Source organism: Echinops telfairi, unplaced genomic scaffold, assembly GCF_000313985.2.
Source record: "Echinops telfairi isolate 266 unplaced genomic scaffold, ASM31398v2 ScPeMD7_18;HRSCAF=68, whole genome shotgun sequence".
Classification (NCBI taxonomy): Eukaryota; Metazoa; Chordata; class Mammalia; order Afrosoricida; family Tenrecidae; genus Echinops; species Echinops telfairi.
In genome coordinates, this window is record NW_022103915.1 from 56,024,814 (window position 1) to 56,030,075 (window position 5,262).

Sequence of the window (5,262 nt, forward strand, 5' to 3'; positions counted from 1 at the left end):
AAGAGTGTGTGCTGCTCATGTTCCAGCACTGTTCTGCCCAAGACTGTTGCCACTAGTCACAGGTGACTAAGTCTGAATTGACATGTGCTGCATACTGAATAAATAGCAGGTTTCAAAGATTTAGAACAAAGGATAAAAAGGTTTACTATCAAACATAACAGTGAGGTAGGAGGGAGGTGAGAGTGGAGATATATATATATATATTTGTTTGCAGATGGACTTTGGACCTCTACTTAAATCTTGCCTCAGTACAAGAATGGTTTGTTCTAATAATGTGGCATTGTATGATACTCTCCTTCCTGACACAGTTGCTGAAGACAAAAAATGGTGCATAAGTAAATGTGCTGAAGAAAGCCAATGGTGCCCAGTTATCAAACAATATAGCATCTGGAGTCTTAAAGGCTTGTAATTAAACAAACCACCATCGAGCAGGGAAGCAACAAAGCCCACCCAGAAGAAGCACAACAGCCTGTGTGTGTGATCTTGAAATGTTCACAGGAAGAGGTATCAGAAGTTCAAAAACACGCAACCAACTCGATGTGAAGGGGTGTGGATGTAATGGAGACCCAAAATACAACTGCAAGATTGGACAGTCTCTCAGAAGGGCCACGCGGAACAGATGATAGAGCCAGGGTGCCGCATGACACTGATGAACCACATAACTATCCTCTAGTTCTTCAACATTTCCTCCCCTTACTCATAAGGTTTTTCTGTGTTCCACCTCATTGATCACATGATATTTACATATCTTCATTTGTATATTCAGGATTGCTTGGTACATTAAGGTCGAGATGAATGGCGCTCAGACAGTGACAGGAGAGGTGGTTCCCTGAGGGCATGGAGGAGGGGGGGGAGGGGAAAGTGGATCAATAGCATCAGTGATTGAATAACCCCACCGGATGGTATTGCACAAGAGAACTGTATGCAATGGATATATTGGAATGTGTAAGATATGTCAATAAAACTATTATATAAAAAAGTTTTATTACCTTATAAGTAACTTTTATATTGATTACATGTTGAAAAAGTAATATTTGAGGCATAGTGGGTTAAATAAGACACATTACAAAAATTAATTTTATTGTCTTTATTTTTTAATGTGGCTAGCAGAAAAACAATTTGTACATGTGACACATTTTTCTACTGGGAAGCACTATTTTAAAATAATCTCTGACACACCCATATTAAATGCAGCATAGTCACAATATAAAAAAGATGGAAACAAGGTACATGTCCTTCAACAGATGAATGGATAAACTATGATATACACACAATGGAATACTATGCAATGTGAAAGAATAAGGATTAATCTGTAAAAAGACTTCAAAACATGGTGAACCTGGAGGACATTATGCTTGGAGAAACTAGTCAATCAGGAGAGGACAAAATTTGTATGAGACTACATCCTACTTGTGACAATTAGGTTTATTGTGCCAACTAGGCCAAAAGGAACATGTGGGCGGAGCTTGACTGGAGGACAACTGAAATAAATAAAGATAGCTGGTGCCCCATCTGGCTCTTTCTCTCTGGTGATCAGACCAGCATGCTGCTGCTTTAGCTAGCTCTCTGCTTCAACCTGTGTGCTACACTACCTGTAGGCCAAGCCAACCCATGGATCCTGTAAGCTTCCTTCGAGACCTGCTTCCCCACATTGCTGGTGCACACAGTGCTTGAGCTTGGGGCTGGTGGATCCTGTCAAGCTCAGGACCTGTTTCTCTAAGCTCCTGTGCTGCCTGCGGGCTGGCTCTGCCTGCCTTGCCTCAGGGAGACTCTATAGTCTGCTTCCTTGACCTTGAACCTGGCAGCCCATGTGAGTTGAAGGACTTCAAGTATATTAACTGTTCTTTGAAAGTGAGTTGAACTGAGCCCTCTGTACTGCTGTGTGGACTAATTAGCTGTTATATGACTTCTCGCTGTATAAATCTATCTATCTATCTATCTATCTATCTATCTATCTATCTATCTATCTATCTATCTAATCATTAGTGTCCTGGTTTTGTTTCCATAGAGAACCCTGCCTAACACACTACTTGACTATCAAAAGTCAAGAAAAGGCTTACACAGAATTTTTCTTAAAGAAAAACAAGTCATGCCATTTTCCATTCTAAAGTCCTTTTTTAAAAAAGCAACGCTATCACGTCCTAGTCATTACGAGCTGAAGAGGATCCTGGTGGCATAGTAGTTACCCATTGGGGTGTGATCCTCAAGGTTGAAACCACCAGGCACTTCAGGGGAGAAAGATGGGCTTTGTACTCCCCAAAAGGGTGCCAGCCTCAGAGACTCCCAGGGGCAGCTTTACCCTGTCCTGTAGGGTCACTGTGAGGGGGCTGCTGTGTGTGACGGCAGTGAGGGTGCTTAAGAGAGGATGAGAGAGGGCAAAGGACAGCAAAATGCCTTTTGAAGTAAAACATCATTCCTCCTTTTGGGAACGAAGCAGTAGTAACAGTGCTTTGGTTCTTAACAGCCTTTGGAACTGCAGAAATCTCCAGATTGCAGCCTCATGAAAAGGGAAGCTTCCAAAGGGAAAATCAGAGACAAGCAGCATCCCAGAATAGCCCTGGAATCAGACAGAGGGCACCGTAAAGTCAATCGCAGCAGATGGAGTTAGGGTAAAATGTAATATCTTACCATTTGATCTCCCTTTGGCCTATTTAAAAGTTGTTTCGCTTAAAAATAGTAATACAGTGATGGGGAAATACACGTGGATTAAGCCTCTGGTGAATCCCCTCTGGCCATAGACCAGGGATGTGACCAGCCTTGCTATCCTGCAGCATACATGGGAGAGTGGATTACTGCAGATGCAGTTAGGTTAAAATTTAATAGTGTATCATTTGATCTCCCTTTTGATCCATTTAAAACTTGTCCTAGTTTTTAATATTTGCCGTTTTTTCTTTTCAATTGAGGTTTTAAAATCTGTTTTATTTTGTTATTGTTGTTAGTTTGGAGGGCAGTTAAAAATGTTTTTCTGTATATGAAATCCAGGATAGATAAATCTACAGAGACAGTTACTAGATTAAAGGTTCCTGGGGGGAGTATGGCAGGGCAGGTTGGGGGGAAAGGGGGAGCCAATAACAATGAGTACAAGACTGAAGAAAATGGTCTAAAATTGATGGTGGTACTAAGTGTACAACTCCTCTTTGCCATGAATGAATTGTATAATAGGTGAATTATATGCCAATAAAACAGACTTCAAAAAATCCCTTCTCCATGTGAGTACCAAGCCTTTGGAAAGCACCTAAATGCTCAGCCCCTGAAATCCAAAAGGCATGGGTTCAAGAACCTCTTCCTGGCCTGCTTTTAATTCTAGACCAAATAAGAACAGTGGACAAACACAAGGAAGGCATCCCAGGTGGTTAGGCCCAAAAGACCCGAGGTGAACTATTTAGAGGCACACATGCGCAAAAGGGAAAGGCTGGGGACACACATATTTGCATAGATAAAACAGGTCTTTGAATGCGAGGAAGGGGATCCAGGGCCTGGTCTGAAAGGCCTGGACACTGTGACCCTTCTTACTTTCCAGAAGTGTTGGCTGTGCGGGGCTTCAGGGAATGAACAGTCTTCTCTTGTCTATAAGGTGATGCCATGTGAGTGTCCTGGCCATAGGGTTGACAGCCTGTCCATGATCAATGCCTGTGCCTGTGTCATGTCTAGTTACTCTCGGACGAAACAGCCAACTATAAAGTAGATGAGTGAGTGTGGACAGGGGAGTGTTAAGAGAGATATAAACCTCTCCTCTTCCTTACTTTCCAGGCACAGTGTTTTAAGATAGTCTTTACAATCACTTCCTTTTGAGATCATTGTAAATTTTATCTGCAACTGTGAGAAAATAGAGATCCTGTCTACCCTTTACCCAATTTCCCCTAATGGTGACATCTTGCATAATGGTAGTGTACTGTCACACCCAGGAAGGAGCCTTAGTGAAGCAAGGATGGTTACAGAGCTCAGCTGCCCATGTAAGGAGCAGCAGTGGGCGCCCACCGAGGCCCTGCAGGGGAGGGAAGGCCTGGTGCTGCGCTTCTGTGAAGATTTCAGCAGGCAACCCTCTGGGGCAGGACTACTCTGTTCTGGTCACCGAAAGTCAGAACCGATTCAAGGGCACACAACATCACAACCAGGACATTGGCATTCACACAATCCATAGACCTTCTTCGGATTCCATCAGTTCACAAGCGCTCAACGGTGTATCCTTACAATAGTTCTGTACAATTGTGTCCTCTGCATCTTCGGCTTTTCAGTCCCCAAAGACTAAGCTGTGCAGTTGCTGGGCTTCCTCATTTGCAAAGTGGGCAGAGTAATAATGTCTGCCTCCTAAGGGTCACATGGGGAGGGCGAATTTCCATGGAGCTCTCTGTAGTCTCTGGCTCACAGCACATTCTCAGTAACTGCTCATGTCCTTCTTGAAGACTCAGGGTGCTCCCAGTAGCTGGGGAGTTGTTCCCAGTTTCTTGCTGAAACAACCAGACTTGCGGTTTAGAGTAAATGGGGCAGCTCCTTCAAGAGCACATTTCACCCTGCAGCTGGGGGTGCGGGTGGAGGAAGCAGCTGCCTCCTCCGGACCTGGAACTGGGGTTCTCTGTTGACTGCGGAGACCTCAGACGAGCCCAGGAGAGGAAGGCGGGACTTTGGACAGCATTGGGGTAGGGCTAGGGGGAAGCTTCCTGAACTAGAGTAACGGTTGGCCTGAGAACTGTCAACTCCAAGGAGTTCCCGTCGGTCGCGTGTAGATGGGTCTAACGGTGGATGTGCCACCCAGAGGGCAGGTGTCTATGAGCGTGAGTGCGCAGGTGCAGACCTCAGGCTAGACCTGGTGGGAGTGTCGCCTTCGCTCCAGAGGGTTCCGTGTCATATCGAGAGCCCCTCTGCCTCCAGGGCCCCTTCCCCCTACAGGCCTGGGAGCAAGAGAGGAGCCCAGATCCCCCACCCCCCTTCCAGGCTTACTGGAAAGGGCAGCCGGCAGGCTGGGGGGCCGCGGGGTGCATGTGCTAACCCTAGCCCCGCGGCCGCCTTAGGGCCGCCTTCCCACGCGCCTCTGAGTTCCGAGGGCTCCAAGTTCAAATCCCCGAGGCGGCTGCCCCGGCGTTTCGCAGTAGCCCCGTGGGTACTGGTCGCCCAGTGGGGGTGACCCCAGCAGCCGGGGGCCGAGGGCTTCGAGCACCTGGTAGGGAGACGCCGTGGGGACCCCGGACGCGCCCGGAGCTCCTCCCTCGGCAGCGGAGGCGGAGCCGCTGAGCCCGGGCCGGCGTCGCCCGTGGCTCCTCCCCC